The sequence below is a fragment of the Hemicordylus capensis genome, chromosome 2 (assembly GCF_027244095.1).
Source record: "Hemicordylus capensis ecotype Gifberg chromosome 2, rHemCap1.1.pri, whole genome shotgun sequence".
NCBI lineage: Eukaryota > Metazoa > Chordata > Lepidosauria > Squamata > Cordylidae > Hemicordylus > Hemicordylus capensis.
The window spans coordinates 126531305-126547485 of record NC_069658.1 but is presented as its reverse complement, the minus strand read 5'-3'; the positions used below and the strand labels follow the sequence as shown (position 1 = coordinate 126547485).

Sequence of the window (16181 nt, the reverse complement as noted above, 5' to 3'; positions counted from 1 at the left end):
TCCCAAATTTTGCACATATCAACTTAGTAACAAGAGACACAATTCCTCCAATGTGGGTGCCAGTCCATTGAAAAAAGGCTGCTATACAGCAGTTCAAAAGATTTTAATTCCTAAAAACAGGGGTCTTAGTGTTGACAAACTCATTTTACCACAGATATGTATTTTCTAAAAATTTAATTTATCTTTAATTTTATCTAGAGCTCCAGGTCCATGCTAGACTTATGTCTCTTGCTTATGTAAAAGATCAGTAATTAGTACTCAAAATCTCTGAAATAACCAATTAAAATCAACTAAGGGTGCAGATCAGCAATTTTGTCCACTAAGGCTTGTGAAGACAGAAGAAGAAATGATTTGGAGACACTATGAGGATTTGGGCAGTACCAGGGGTGTAGATGAGGAAAGGGGGCCCGTGTTTGCCCCTCTCCCCAGCGGCCCAGTGGAGTGAGGGAGACAATGAAGAAAATCAGGAGGGGTGGAGCTGCGGGGCTGGTTTCTTTGAACCCATCCACTCAATTATGGCTTCAGCCCTGGGCACTACAACCATTTCCTCTTCCTTTTGTGACTTTTGCCACTGCCCACTTTCTCTCTTTTTTCTCACACCTACCAAAGGGGGAAGCAAAGCTCAGAATAATTTACTGAGAAGTTAGTTCATGGACTTGACTGGAACCAACTTCTGACTAAGCACACACAGGAATCGAGACCAGCAGAGATTCTAGGCAAGAGTGTGGGTTTTCTTTCCTCCTTCTTCCCAGCCCCTCTGAAAAGCATAGAACTTCTTGAGTGGGGAGGAGACTTATTTCTCTGGGGATTATTTCTCTGAGTAAACATGTTTAGGACTGGAAGCAAGGACTCTCATGCTAGGAAGCTCAAAAGAAATGCAGCAAGAAAACTTCACAAATGATTCCCATCCAATGTCAAACTACTATTCTTGTTTTGAACATGGGGATTCTACATCCAAGCCAAAATGGTTGTGAATATGGAGGCTTCACTTGACTATGCTGAGGAAATAAAGCCTCCATAGTCACAGGCAGTTTGACTCTCATGTAGCACCTCTATGTTCAAGAGCAGTCTACACTATGAACTCACATTATCAGATCCTGAGGGGCCTAGTCTGGCCTGAACTGTTGAGCAGCCTTTCCCTCATCTTCTCAGGACCTTTTTATAAGACTTGCATTGCATGAGGGTAAGAAGAAGAAGAAGAAAGGGGTTCATGAAATCCACACTTCTTTAAAGGCTGGAAACCTAAGAATTTGGGGGGATGTAATGCAGAGTATGAGTTACCACACCTGGCAGAGAGAGCGAGAGCAATTCTGAGTGAATTAAGAGCACTTAGGCAGATTTTCCCCAGAAAGAGCCAGAGAGCAATTGATAAGCCATCAACTATTTCAGGAGATTGCAGCAAACATCTTATCTCAATACCACCATGAAAGGATCTGAAACAATCAGGTGAACTAGGAGATGTGTGATGGTGAAGAAGGAAAAGATTTGTTTAAAATTAGAGTTGCCATATTCTAGTTTCCCAAATTTGGGTGCCTAATTTGCATATTATGTAAATTGGCTTTAAAATGATTTTTGATCAGAATAGTGGCAGCACGTTTTGCTCCATAACTCTGCTTCTACAAGGGCTAGAGCTTAGTTGTTTTTTGTTTTGCTGCTGTTGCTGTTTTTTTAAATGAAAGCTAAAATCTGGGCAAATCTGGGTGGGCTAAACAATTGGGGTGAGATGCTTCAAATCCAGGTGAAATCCAGAATTTAGCAGGGCATGGCAACTCTATTTAAAATGGATGGTTGACAGAGTTTCACCTTAACTCAATGAGCCACATCATATCAGATGTAGGTTCTAATTTCAGGCATAGATTTCCAAAATTATCTCAGACAGAGAAAAAGAACTTACTTAAGAACAAGTCTTTATTTCAGAACTTTTCTCAATTCTAAACAGGAAGACACAATACAGAGTATGGGTGTGCAGAACCAGTTCACATCAAACCTGGTTTGATTTGAACCCACCTGGTTTGAGCTCAAACCAGACTGGTCCCCAAAATGAGGAGGCCAGTCTGAGTTCTAACCAAACCAGGCCTGATTAGGATCAAACCGGTTCGGTTGTCTTGCTTGTAAGGGGGATTCTTTACAAGCAAAGGAGGATTGCCTATGTAAAAGGGGGTTTGGGGCTGGGTGAAAGGGCACCTTACTCGTGGGCCCCCCTCACCAGGGGCATATGCAGAGGCATTTGTGTGACCACTGTGCATGTGGAACCAGCAGCCAGGGTTCCAACCTTTGTTTGTTGTGATGGGAGGGGGTAACCCCAGTCCTGTCACACTTGTAAAGGGGAATCCTTACCAGAGTCCACTTTGCAAGCATGTCAGACCCGCGCATAGCATTTGCACCGCTAGTTTGTCACTGCACTTTCCTTCCCCTGCTGCCGCCCGCCTCCTCTCACCTTTCCCTCGCCACCCACCAGCAGCACTTTCCTTCCCCGCTGGGCGCGGCGTGGCTCTGCCGTCTACATAGCGAGGCTCCTCCCGGCAGTGTGGCTCTGGCGCCCACCTGCTCTCACCTTTTCTTCTCCCCCGCCAGCCCAGCAGCGTTTTCCTACCAGGCCAAGCACAGCGATGCTGCCCGCCACCGCCGGCCTCACGCCATCTGCCCGGCAACCTTCTGGGCCAGTTTGCTTTTCCTCGGGTCTCCCTCCACCTCTCACTTGCTTCTCCCCCTGCCTCCTCCTCACTCACCGCCCCCCCTCCGCAACATTTTGGGCTAGTTTGCTCTCCCTCGGGTCTTCCTCCACCTCTCGCTTGCTTCTCCTCCTGCCTCCGTCTCACTCGCTGCTGCTGCCGCCGCCTTGTCACCCGCCCAGCAACCTTCTGGGCGTTTGCTCTCCCTTGGGTCTCCCTCCACCTCTCGCTTGCTTCTCCTCCTGCCTCTGCCTCACTCGCCACCGCTGCCCCCTTGCCACCTGCCCCGCAACCTTCTGGGCCAGTTTGCTTCGCTCCCTGCCTCTCTGGAAGAGTTCATTGCGAGAGTTCCACGACTCTCACGAGATTTCCACTACGTATCCCCATTCATCCACAGTCCACACATGGCCCGTTCACGAACAGAAGCACCTCTTATAGAAGGAGTCCATAGGGCCACGAAGGAGTAAACTTTGATTTGGAGGTGTCTTAAGGAAGATCTGTGCATAGGCTACCATTACTGCCCCTGCCCCTGCCCCGCCCCCCTACACGACACATTTCGTATTTAAGAGTCTGATAAAACCGTCCAGCAAAGTGCTTTTCACTTCTGCTCTAAGGCTGCAATCCTTTCCATTCCTATGGAGAAAGTCCTTAAGAAATAAATGGGACTTACTGCTGCTTAGCACTACGCTGTCGGTGTGAAACAAAAAGGAAGGGAACTATATATCTCAGTCAAACGACTGCTGATTGTGTTGCTTTTAAAAAAAATCCAGCCCCTCCCCCTTTTCTTTTTTGGTTAGATTAGACATTTTAGCGACGTTCCCTGGGCTTCTAGCCGCCTTTGCCTTTGCCGAGGGTTTGCAGTACTGAGCACCGTCCAGCAGGGGAGGTTTGCCTTGATTCCGTCGGGTAAAGTGAGAGTCCTGGCGAAGTCCAGGGCGTTTGTTGATGTCGCAGAGGTGCTGCGTGTAAGACGGGTTTGGGTTTTTTTTTTTTTTTAAAGCCGTCCTCCCCTAGGCACGAGGAAAGGAGAGTGGCGTGCGTATGCATCCCCGCCGGCTGTGATCGACCGGGGTCTTTTCTTTGGAATTGACCTGCGTGGAATTGCACAGGATTTTTCCGTCCAGAAACTGTGGACAGTGGGAGTAGAGAGAAAGAGAAAAGGACACAGAGTGAGAAACTGCAGCCAGTCCCGGGGTTGAAGGTAAATCCCAAAGGAGCAACGGCGTCGAGATCGTGCTCTTCGTTTGTCTTCCCCGCCGCATCTCGCTTGTTTTTCTTTTCCCAACATCTCCAGTTTGGGAGCTTTCAGATCCCAGTGTGGAGTGGGGGCGGGGGGGGGGGCGGCGGAGGTGTGTGTATATCTCGGAAGCAGAGGCAGAAGGAGGGAAAATTGCGCATCTTGAATTGTGCAAGAATGTGTAATAAAAGTTGGCACTCTTCTCTTCTGCTCTCTCCGTGGATCATTGCAGCAGCAGCATTACAGCTCTCACTAACGCAAGTTTACTCGGAGGTAAATCCCGTGGGAGTTCAGTAGATTTAATTCATAGGCGTAACTGTAGCTAGGACTTTAGCCTTCCAGCAGGATTCCTAAGCTTCTTTACTAAGAACAGAAGTCGGCCCCACTGAAAAGTTCAGTGGGATTTATTCCATTGAATCCTAACGTTGATTCTTTTATGGTACAGTTAAAATGCGTATGAAGTTGCTAGATATGACACTTTGCATTTTCTTGTTCCTCTTCTCTCCGAATTGTGTGATGATTTGAATCAAGAGTGAGCAAAAAAAAAAAAGATTAAGAGCGCTTGCTTTGGAGTCATGTGTTTGGCTCTTCTCTCTGATCCATAATTTTGATCCAGAACCAGTAATATCTGGACATGGAAGAGGGTATTGCAGCTTAAAGGAATTGGGGGAGGGAGGAGATTCAGCACCTGGGCATAGTGGGTGGGGTGGGGGTCGGGGTGCTATGCGAGGCTTATCTTTTGTTGTGAGAGCTAGTTGAGCTCTCTGTATTTATACACACACACTTTTAAAAGACCACATGCAATTCATTGACACATTCCATAAATCGGATTTAAGTCTTGTGTTTTCTCTTGCGGAAGCTGAAGCTTTGATGTGGGAACTGGCTGAAATCTCCTGTCAAACATCTGGATTTTCAGCCACTCCCTTCAATGCAGTGGAAGAGTTTAGGAGAGAAGAGCTCTTCCTTCGCTTAAAATTCCTCTAACAGGGATGAAAGAACAGACGTTTTCAACAACAGACGCCTACACAGACAGTAGAAGAGCTTTTTAGTTGTTTGTGCGCCCTTTTAAAAAGTGCCTGGCATGCGCGTTTGAGAAAGAAGAAAAAACCCACGGAAACAAAACAATGAAAGGGCTTTTGTTGTTTGAAACTCAAATATCTGGAGGTGAAGAGAACAGGGGCGGCGGGGACGGGGGCAGCAGAATGTTAAACTCCTGTTTGTTGGTGAATAGCTTAAAAAGCTATGGTGCGTCTGTCTTAAGGCAAATGTGGCGGAAGTGGAGGGTGGGGAAATCACATTTTTCTTATCCCAGGTGAGGAGGAATTATTCCATGCTGTGAGCAGGCTAGCCTGTGTTAAGGATTTGCCTGGCTTCTGTTAAAGGTATTCTGATTTCCCCTCATTGAGAATGCTGCTGACTCGTTCTGGGTCTCCTTGCTTTGAATAGGTTTGGTTTGGGCTTTACCTCTGTGGGGAGGTAAGCCTAAAATAAGATCGAGTGTCAACAAGTGTGTCTTATCCGACAAAGGGGTGTGGGGAGGAGGATTTTTCATTGCAGAACAGGAAACGAGGGAAGAATAATGGGGTTGCTCGCAACACTGGCTGTCTGTCTCTCCCACCCCCTTTCTGTAGCCGCAAGGCGGGAATCTCAAAACCAAGCCCCTTTCTTCAGTGAGCAGCTATTGTAACTGCTGCTGAGGGGAAAAGGCGGCCTTGCGCCAAAGCTTGGGGATTGGTGACCTATTTGTCACCTCTCAGGCAAAGCTCATTACGAATGGAAATGCCACACAGTTATATAAATGGAGGGAGTAGAGGCTAGCTTGAATGGAGCTTGGCTTGCCTTGCGTTCCTGTCATAAAATTAGCTAAAAGCTTGGCACAGTTTGAGGGGTTCCGAGGGAAATTCTGAGAAAGAGAGAAGCAGAGTAAGGGTGCTTATTTATAACTAGTCACTTTTGATGCTTCTATGGGGCAAAACCAAAAGGGCTGCTTTGTCATGATAGGTGTTGGGTGACATTGTCTTAATTATTTTAATTGGGGGGGGGAAAGAGAGTTGTAAAATGATTTACTAATAGTCTGTTCCTTTTATTAGTGTATGCAGAAATTTCAGTGTTCAGGGTGGATATGACAAGCATAACACTACTTTCTATTTCTACAAAAACAATTTAACCTGTATTTGTGCTTTTATTTGCTCTCTCCAGAATCTCATTTTCCCCTGCACATTTTTAAAAGAGAAGCCAGAACTGACTGAAGATTTTTGTGATACAAATTCTGCCTTCATTTAACCCCCCCCACCAGCTTATTATATTTTCATCTCACCCTTCCCCTAAGGAGCTAAGAAGAGTGTCACAGATCAATGCCCTTTCCATAACCATTCACAAAAACCCTGTGAGATAGGTTAGGCTGAGAATAAGTAACTGAAGTGTGAACCAACTCACTATCTACCCTGCTTTAGGACCTAAATCCAGCTCCATCCAACTCTTCACCATATAACTGATCAAGCCAATTACTTTTTTGGTGTGTGCAGTTCTGGCAACAGAGCTGACCTTCAAAACCTTCCATGATCTCACTCCTCTGTATCTCTCAGCTCTTGTATGTCATTACACTCTTGCCCATGACTGTCATTCCACCGTCTTCAGCTGAACATCTCCTTCCTCCTTTGAGTACACTTGAAACTGCCTCCCATAATTCTTATATGGTGCCTTTTTTTCCTTAAGTCCTTTCTTAAAACCTACCTTTTCCATGAAGAGTCATAACCCCATAGTCCCTATTGCTTATACCAGGGGTTACTAACTCCAGAGCCTGCTGAACTACAACTCCCATCATCCCCAGCTGCAGTTTATTGTGACTGGGGATTGTCACAATTGGGAATTGTAGAATTGTAGTTCAGCAACATATGGGAATTGTAGTTCAGCAACATATGGAGGACTACAGGTTATACCAAGCCTAAGTACATGTAACTGATATAACTGTATATTCTGCATCTGTTTACCCTTTCTTCCATCTGCCTCCTCTTTCTCTGTTGCCTTCTTTCTGTCAGTATCTGGACTGTAAGCTGCTTGCGGCAGGGACCTGCTCTCTTATCCTCTCTAATAAAACGCTTGGTGTCCATCCGTGCGCAGCGCATGCCCAGAACAGAGCAAGGGAGGCACGAACGGCAGGACCCGGCGGCCATGTTGGGGCCGGGAGAAGGAGAAGTGGCCGCCGCCCACGCTGGGAGGAGAGTGCGGGCGAGGCGGCGGCGGAGCCCCAGCCACGGCCAGAGGTGGCAGTGGCCGCGGGGGGGGCAACTGGCGGTGGGAGTGCGGGTGAGGCGGCGGCAGGGCCAGAAGCAGCCGCCGCAAACAAAGGAGAGAGGCGGTGGGGGAAGAGGCGGCGGGGAAGCCGGCCGAGGTGGTGGCGGAGCCGCCGCCGAGGCCTGGCGCCGCCGGTAAAGCCGGGCGGGGGGGAAACCTTGGGGCCCTAGCCCGATCCCACCATTCCCGTCCCCCCCATATTACTAAGGGCCAAATTGGCCCTAAAAAATGCCATCGCGGACGCCGCCGCCGAACTGCCCTCCCAGCTGCCCGATCCCACCATTTCTACAGGAAAGAGGAGCTCGCTAGCAGAGCTTCTCTCTCTGCAAAGGCTCTTCTCAAACTGGCGCTTTGAGCGGAAAGGACGCCCTTTCCGCTCAAAGCGCCAGTTTGAGAAGAGCCTTTGCAGAGAGAGAAGCTCTGCTAGCGAGCTCCTCTTTCCTGTAGAAATGGTGGGATCCGCCAGCTGGGAGGGCGGTTCAGCGGCGGCGGCGGCGTCCGAGGCGGCAGGGGCCGAAGGCATTACTAGCGCCCGTTTTTCAACGGGCTAAAATTCACTTGTCCTTTATGAAATTCCATGTACTGTACATGGATGTTGCTGTGTAATAATAGTGACTGACATAAGAAAATTACTCGAAGTAGTCCCGTTGAAGTTAAAAGGATAAGTTAGGCAGTGCCTAACTTGTCCTTTTATTTCAATGAGACTACTTTGAGTAATTTTCCTCATTCTATCAGCCAGTAATTTAGAATTAAGTTCACTGTTAAAAACCCGTGAATTGTCTGCTTTTACATATCACAAATGCAGTCTGAAAACACAAGTCTTGTGTGTAGAACTAATCCTGTGGTTTTGTTGTGCAGAAGGATGTTATTTGTCTTTATCTGGTGCTTTTTTAAAGTAGCAGATGTCATTATTTTGCCTTTTCAGGCATCACAGCTCAGGATTTCGCTGCCACAAGATGTGGTGACAGCCAACAACCTGGATGGCTTTAAGAGGGGTTTGGATAACTTCATAACGCTACTTGTCAGAGGGCTATAGGCTACCTCCAGCCTCAAAGGCAGGATGCCTCTGAGTACCAGTTGCAGGGGAGTAACAGCAGAAAGGAGGGCATGGCTCTCAACTTCTGCCTGTAGGCTTCCAGCAGCATCTGGTGGACCACTGTGTGAAATAGGATGCTGGACTAGATGGGCCTTGGGACTGATGCAGCAGGGCTGTTCTTATGATTTAATGGTCTCTGACTTAGAACACTGAGGAAACTAGTGGGATTTCAAGCGCCATAGTACTTCCTGATAGGTTATCCATTTACAGTTGTGTGTGGGGGGGGGTGTGCTGCTGTCAGTTTTCAACTAGTTGAACTAGTTTTCTGTTTTTTAAAAACCCAGCATTATTAAACAATTAGCTATTCAAACTGTACATATCTAAATATAAATTTCTAAGTATTTCGATTTGATAGATTGTGTAAATAAGCATAAGTGATCAAAATAGCTTTACTTGCTAAATTTATGTATGTCAAGAATCTGTTGCAGTCCCAGAAGCTTTGCCCCCCCCCCAAAGGAATGAAATGGGGTGGAGGTGGGGGAAAGAAAGGCAATAAAGCTGGAATCTATGTTGTGTGTGAAAAACTACATCTCCTTGGCTACTAGAAATTATCCACATATAGGAACATAGGAAACTGCCATATACTGAGTCAGACCATTGGTCTATCTAGTTCAGTATTGTCTTCACAGACTGGCAGCGGCTTCTCCAAGGTTGCAGGCAGGAATCTCTCTCAGCCCTATCTTGGAGAAGCCAGGGAGGGTTGTTTGTTGTTTATATAAGTCTTGTTTGTTTGTTGTTTATATAAGCCCCTTCACATGTTATGTCCATTTACTCATACAACGAGTGTACAGTGTATGCAGCTACAGATCTGTACGCAGGTACAATTATTCACACATTATACTGAGCACATGAGAATTCATTTTTCTTCCACTGCTTGTCAGCATTGGTGAGCAAGCATCTGGAATGAGGCTGCAGCTCTTTCAGCATAGTTCACTTGTTGCTACTGGTTAGAAGAACAGGATGGATCAATGCACTGTAAAGCTTAGATTCGCCACCAATGTTAGAACTGCTTTGTTCTCCCTGGTGCAAAACTTGCAGACTCATTTACTTGTTTTCTGGGAGGTGTGTCTGGAAATTACCTGAACACAGGCAAGTGTACTTTGCAGTTGCCTGCTACATTGTCATTGAATAAAATGTTGTGAAAACAATTCAGGGGTTATCATTTTAACACTGCTTTTGCTTGAGTTGGGGGGAATTAGTTAATTAGCCACAAGTGTGCAGTAACAGAGGCTCATCAGTTTGGGCAAAGGCGGAGTACCCCTAGAGAAGCAACAGAATCAGAGACAATGTTTGTGAAAACCAGAAATAAAGTTTATTGAAACAACAGAAGCACAATGTGAAATGGAGGTATTTGGCAACCAGTGCCAAGAACACAGGCCACTGGCATCGGCAAAAGGCAAAGAACTTAAATGCAATCAAACAGTTATTTGGGTAAACCAAAGAGAAGAGCGGGACAATTACAAGGGCAAGGAGGGGGAAGGAAGAAGGACAGAGAAAAGAGCACAAAGTTCAAGGTAAGGAGACACTATACTTTTCCTGTTCTGCTGATCTCTTGTGCAATGCTTTAGAAATGCTGCACATCCCTCTTTAGATATTCCTGGCAGAGGGCACAGATAGACGGAGTGTGTGTGTGTGCAAGCATAGGACCCATGACTGCTTCTGCGTGAGCTCACAACAAACTGGGGGAGTGCTAAGGGTCCTGGACAGTCCAATGTATGAGTAAGTATGGGGCACATAGTAAGACCATTTCAGGAGGTTCTCAGCATCAGAGGAGTTAGTCTCTGGGTTGTCTGATCTGGGGTGTACATGAAACAGTTGCTTTTGTGGGGGCGGGGTGAGCTTGAAACAAAACACAAAATGCTCAGAACGTTTCGTTGAAACTGTGGCCAAGCTGACTGTTTCAACGAAACAATCTCAAAATGTTTCAAGTATTTTGACTGCCATTTTGGAGGTTTGTTTTTCTGGGGAGAGCTGGTCTACCGATTGGGGTTGGCAGGTAGACCAGTCCTCCAAGGCGGGCCATTGTGCTAAGTCCAGGTGGAGGCCTGATCTACCCACCTCACACAGTGGGTAGACCAGTCTGAGGTGAGCCGACATTCAGAGTCCGGAGTGGAGGCCTGGTCTACCTGCCACGTGAGGCAGGTAGACCAGGCCTCCTCTCCAGACTTAGTGTGTTGGCCCTCCTTGGTGGACTGGTCTACCCATCAGCCCCAATCAGTAGACCAGTTCTCCCCAGAAAAACAGCCCTCCTAAATGGCGCTTGAAACGTTTCAAGTCGAAGCGGGGTTGTTCTGAGCTTGAAACAGGCCCTATGAAGAGAATTTTGTTCTGAGGAAACGCTCAAAACAAAATTTGTTTTGTTCTGAAACATTCAAAACGGCTCATTTTGAACTCAAAACATTTTGCACATCCCTAGTCTGCTCAGGGAGTCCTGGCCTTCTCAGACAATCAAAACACAAGATAAGGCTTCATGGATGCCCACTACTGAGAAGGTTCCCAGAAACTCAAGGGTCTGAAACGGCCAAGACAGTACAGGTGTCCTGAACAAGGCACACTCCAGGCTAAGGTTTCTCAGGATTCTGGATCCCGTGATCCAGTGTTCCAGCAGAGCTCAGAAGAGTATTGATTTCAGCTCTAACAGGAAGGGATTGTGACTGGTGGAGTGCTAGCAGGATGTGCTAGCTTAGGGGGTAAATTTATCGGCTAGAAAACTTGAAGTATTTTCAGGTCCAGATGATGGGGCTGAAGAGGCATTGGGCCGGTGCCCATTCAATGGACGACCAAAACTATAGGACTCTACTACTCCCTCCAATCTGCACACTCAAAAAAGGGTTCCTGCTAGTGGATTGCTTTGTTTGGCTTGCGAGGCCTTGAATGCCATGCTCCCCTAAGGATGCAGCTTACTCAGCAGTGAGAGCCTCTCTTTTTCACGTGGATTCTCCACTGGACAAATTTTTACTCCTGTGGCCATTTTAACCCTTCGTAAGACACAATTTTCCAGACATTAAAATGCTAAGTCTCTCTGCTGGCCCTGCTGCCATGTTTAGCCTTGATCCCAATAGGGGACAATGGAAAGAAGGTGAGCGGGGTAGCAGGCTGTCTGCTAACCGTCTCCCCCTGCTACTTAGAAGAAAGCTCCCACCTCTTTGCCCTGTTAGCAGGGGTGATAATTATACCACCTCGAATGTAGTGCAGTATAGATTGCTTCTACTAGCCATGAGGAAGGGCAAACAGCTACGTGTGGCATGAAAATCTCTCCCTCCTTTGCCCAGCCTTTGGAAAACCTGTTCAGCAAACACCCCCCCCCCCACTTCCCTGATTTTGCCAGGCACTTTCCTTTTGCTTTCGCAAATATAATTGAAGGGGTCTATACTTATAAAGGGGAAGGGGTTAGTGTTATCTGCAGCTTTACATAGGCAAGTGGGAGAGCATGCAATAATTTAATAATACTGCTATGCTAAGCGGTGATAGCATGCTGTCAAAAAGAAGTCGATCGCATGCGGCTCATCTGAGGGAAGTGCTTTCTCTCTCCTGATTCAGAACTGCCATGTCAGTTGCTGTGCATTTTAAACATGAAATGCACAGGAGTGTGTGTTGTGTTTAAAAACCAGGGGAGTGGGGTGATTGGCCAGCAACCAAGGGGAGGGGAAATGGTTTGGAGGAGAGGCAGAGACTAACAGCAAGGAACTGTGGAAGCAGGCCACACTTAGAGTTCCATATTGCCATGTATAGCCAACTCCAAGGATTTCCCATCCCAGATTAGTCTAGTTTGGAACTTGTCCTGAACGAGGCGTGCAAACCGTAGCCCTGTTCACATGTTATTGGGTGAAGTGAGTCGCCTGAGGCTGCTGCTTACGGAAGAGCCGGCCATCATGGTTATGGCGCTTCCCTCTTTACACGAACGACACCCTAATCATGAACGTCCAGCAGGAGGGGCTGAGTGGCCGCTCCGGAGAAGGATTTCCTCTCCACTTCCCCAGCTGTAAGCATGAGCGTTGCTGTGCTCAAGACCATGTGAATAGGGCTCCTGGAGTCCCCGAAAATGGAATGCCTCCCACCAAACCAACATTGTGATTGGTATGCAGCTTTAAATTCTTCCCCACCCTCGCTTTGCAGTCTCAGGCGTGAGAATTAAAGAGCTTTGTGGAGCCCCTGGTGTGCTACTTTAACTTGATAGGTCACAGTTTGAGTAGGCCTGCATTAAATTATATCTTTCATCCTATAGATCATGCCATTTAGCATTAGAAATGGCAACAGTTCTTCTTCTTGGCTGCAGTTGCAGCCTTCTCCAGTTGGAGGATGCAAAGTGCGGAAGTTAAAGCATGGCAGTGAGGGGCTGCTCTTCTAATTTAAAATGTCCCAGTATGTTGGATTAAGTTTATCATCCCCTTGTGGGGATGATTTATCAAGCCCCTGGTGGCGCAGTGGTAAAACTGCCGCCATGTAACCAGAAGGTTGCAAGTTCGATCCTGACCAAGGGCTCAAGGTTGACTCAGCCTTCCATCCTTCCGAGGTCGGTAAAATGAGTACCCAGAATGTTGGGGGGCAATATGCTAAATCATTGTAAACCGCTTAGAGAGCTTCAAGCTATAGAGTGGTATATAAATGTAAGTGCTATTGCTATCCTGAATTAGCAGGAGATAGCAGCTGCCTGTTCCATTCCCTACCCCCTTGATACCTGAGATAATGGTCCTCTTCTCCCAACAAAGGAAAGTATTCCTTGGTTATCTAAGAACACCTCTTATTATTTTCAGCTTTTTTTTAGCCTCCTACTAACCAGTAAAGATTATGCAAACAAGCCAAATAATAAAGTGAGTTAAAAGGGTTATTATCCCAGTTAGAAGACCTATTTAAGAGAGCTCTAAGAGGTAAGCACCAAAGATTTTGATAACCACTTGGCTGCAAATGATCAGATAAGAGCAAGGCACTAAACATTTTATTTATTTATTTATTTATTTATTTATTTATTTATTTATTATTGTTAGATTTTTATACCACCTTTCAATCTCAAGGTGGTCTACAAAACATTTAAAACATTATAAAACAGTTACACAATAAAATATTAAATTGGAATATAAAAATACAAATATAAATAAAGTTTAAAAAGCGTATGCAATGAGATCATACAATACATAGCAGCAGCAACAAAAACAACCCTCATATGAAAGCCTGGGTAAATATCCAAGATTTCACTTGCTTTCTAAAAACTGTGATGGAGACTGAGGAGCGGATGCCCACCGAGAGAGCATTCCAAAGTCTGGGGGCAATAACTGAGAAGGCCTTGTCCTGTGTTCACAACAGCTGGATCTCCCTCATTGTCGTGACATAGAGCTGAGCCCCCTCCAATGACCTTGTCAAGTGGGCAGAAACCCTTGGGAGCAGGCAGTCCCTCAGATATCCAGGGCCCAAACCGTTAAGGGCTTTAAAGATCAAAATGAGCATCTTGAATTGGATCTGGAAACAAATTGGCAACCAATGTAGCTCTTTCAAAATGGGTGTAATATAATCCCAGTGGGCAGTTCCAGATAAAGTCCTAGCTGCTGTATTTTGCTCTCTCTGCAGTTTCTGAATATTCTTCAAAGGGCAGACTTAGGTAGAGCGTGTTACAATAATCCAGCCGTAATGTGACTAAGGCATGGGTAAATGTGGCCAGATCTGCCTTTTTGAGAAAGGGGTGCAGCTGGCACACCGAAGCTGTGCAAAGGCAGCCCTGCTCACCACCTCCACCTGAGCTTCCAAAAGCAGAGCCAGGTCCAGCAATACCTCCAAGCTGTGCACCTACTTTTTCAAGGGGAGTGCAACCCCATCCAGAAACAGTTGAATCCCCTCAGCAGTCCCCCAGTACCACCTTCTGGACCCTCCCTCTGAGAAAGGACCGAAGCCACTCCAAAGCAGTACCTCCAAACCAAGAAGCGGCCCAGAAGGACATCATGGTTGATGGTATTGAATGCTGTTGAGAGGTCCAACAGAACCAACAGGGACACACTCCTTTGTCAAGCTCCTGGTGTGGATAATCCTCTAGAGCGACCAAGGCAGTTTCAGTCCCCTATCCAAGAAGAAAACCAGATTCAAAGGGGTCTAGATAATCCATATCATTAAAAATCCTCTGTGGCTGGGACGCCACCACAGACTCTATCACCTTGCCCCAAAAGGGAAGTTTAGGAACATGTCTCTCGTTGTCCAGGTTGGAGGAACCAAGGGTGGGCTTATATTTTAGTAATGGTATTGCCATCGCTCCTTGAGGCATGGTGATACCTTGTCCTCCCTTAATGATGCATTTATTATAGCCTCCAACCATCTGCATAAAAATCCCTGGCAGATTTTATTAACCATGAAGGGCAAGCAAGGGTCAAGAGTGAACAATGTTGCCCACACACTGCCCAGGATCTTGTCCACATCCTCAGGCTGCACTAACTGAAAAGAATCTGGTCCAACACAGTAGGACCAGATGGTACCCGAGGCATGTGTGCTGGAACTGCCAAAACCCTGGAGTCCAAATCAGCATGGATGTGAGCGTCTCTATCTACAAAGTGACACACACATTGATCACCACAGGCTGTAGATGGTTCCTCCCCCATTGCTTGGCGGGGGGCAGATGTGTGGAGCAATACCTTTGCTGCACAGAACAGCTCTGCTGGTCTGCACTGAACAGATGCAATGGAAGTGGAGAAAAAATGTTTCTTCGCCACCCCCACCGCCACGAAGTAGTCCCTAAAGTTGGCTCTGACCTATGTTTGCTCGGATTCATCATGACTCTTCCTCCAGCATCGCTCCAGCCATCGTCTGAGTTGTTTCATTGCCCAATTTGCCACAAACTTGTTTTTGTATAAGTCAAATTTTCTAATCAATGAAAGTATTTCTATAATTTGAGTGCAAACAATAAACAGCATTTCCTCAGTGTACAACATGACATATATCCCTTGTTCGGAAGGTGTTAAAATGTAAAAACATGAATAGGAGAATTATTCAAAAGTCTAAAGCATGGCACAGTTTTAGGACAGGGCTTGACAAATCCCAGGGGTCAGGGACCCACGGTGCCTCGTCAATGAAAGAAGAGTTCTTTAATAAGATATTTATTTGTCCCAGGCAGCCCTGTTTCCATTTCTTGATTCTTATTGAATGTTTTCTTCATTTAATATTGCTACTTCTTTTAGTCATTTTAAAAAACCTTTTACCCAGTATCTGTTTCCACAACAGAACTCCAGTTAAGCAGGCTTAGGTCTGTTCTGTGCCTGAACGGGGGACTATGTGGGAGCCCTGTGCCACCTTGAATTCCGTGATGCCGTGGTGTAACAAGGGCAGAGAGAGCTTGTGTCCAATCCCTGATGGCCATCCCCCACTTGCTTACCCACAGCCTGTGCTGCCGCTCCTGCCTCCAGCCACCACGTGCTCCTGCTCTCTGCTCTCATTCCAGCCCCCGGCTGCCATGACAGCCAACTTCCTCTCCTTGTGTGTAGCATTTTGGCGATATTTTGAACTTTTTGCTTTTACTTAGATTTATGTATGAAGTTTGTGCCTGACTGTTCTTCCAAAGCATTCAAAGTGGCTTACATATGGTCCACAGGAAAGATTTCACTTAGTCAGCAATCATGACCAGACATGCCTAGCTCCTGCAGTAGAACTCTCATATGCCTTCAGGTCATTCTAGGACAATCTGGTAAAAGTATGAAATAATAGAATAACTGCTTAGCCCTCAAATAAAAAAGAATGTTGTATTCTTTTTTATTTTTTCAAGCACTGTGACATCATAGAATGATTACCTTTCTTTAAGCTTTTTCAAGAAAATAGCATATTATAATTATGAAATACACTCTTAGTAAGAAAAGTTGCTAATATTGCTAAAAGCACAAGTGATTTCAGAATGGAATTTTTGGTAATGAGC

The 16181-nt window shown here is 46.2% G+C and overlaps 1 protein-coding gene across 4 annotated transcripts in view; it reads left to right on the top strand.

The window, feature by feature from the left end:
* The first annotated feature begins 3533 nt into the window (after window positions 1-3533).
* MOB3B (MOB kinase activator 3B) overlaps window positions 3534-16181 on the top strand; it is a 193305-nt gene continuing 180657 nt past the window's right edge. Inside the window, exon 1 of one of the 4 annotated variants that reach the window (XM_053296808.1) lies at window positions 3534-3873. The gene's annotated coding sequence lies outside the window, so the exon portion shown is untranslated. Of the gene's footprint in view, window positions 3874-4021; window positions 4183-4871; window positions 5833-16181 lie in introns of those variants that run through there. The other 3 variants (XM_053296810.1, XM_053296811.1, XM_053296809.1) reach the window with 3 other exon arrangements.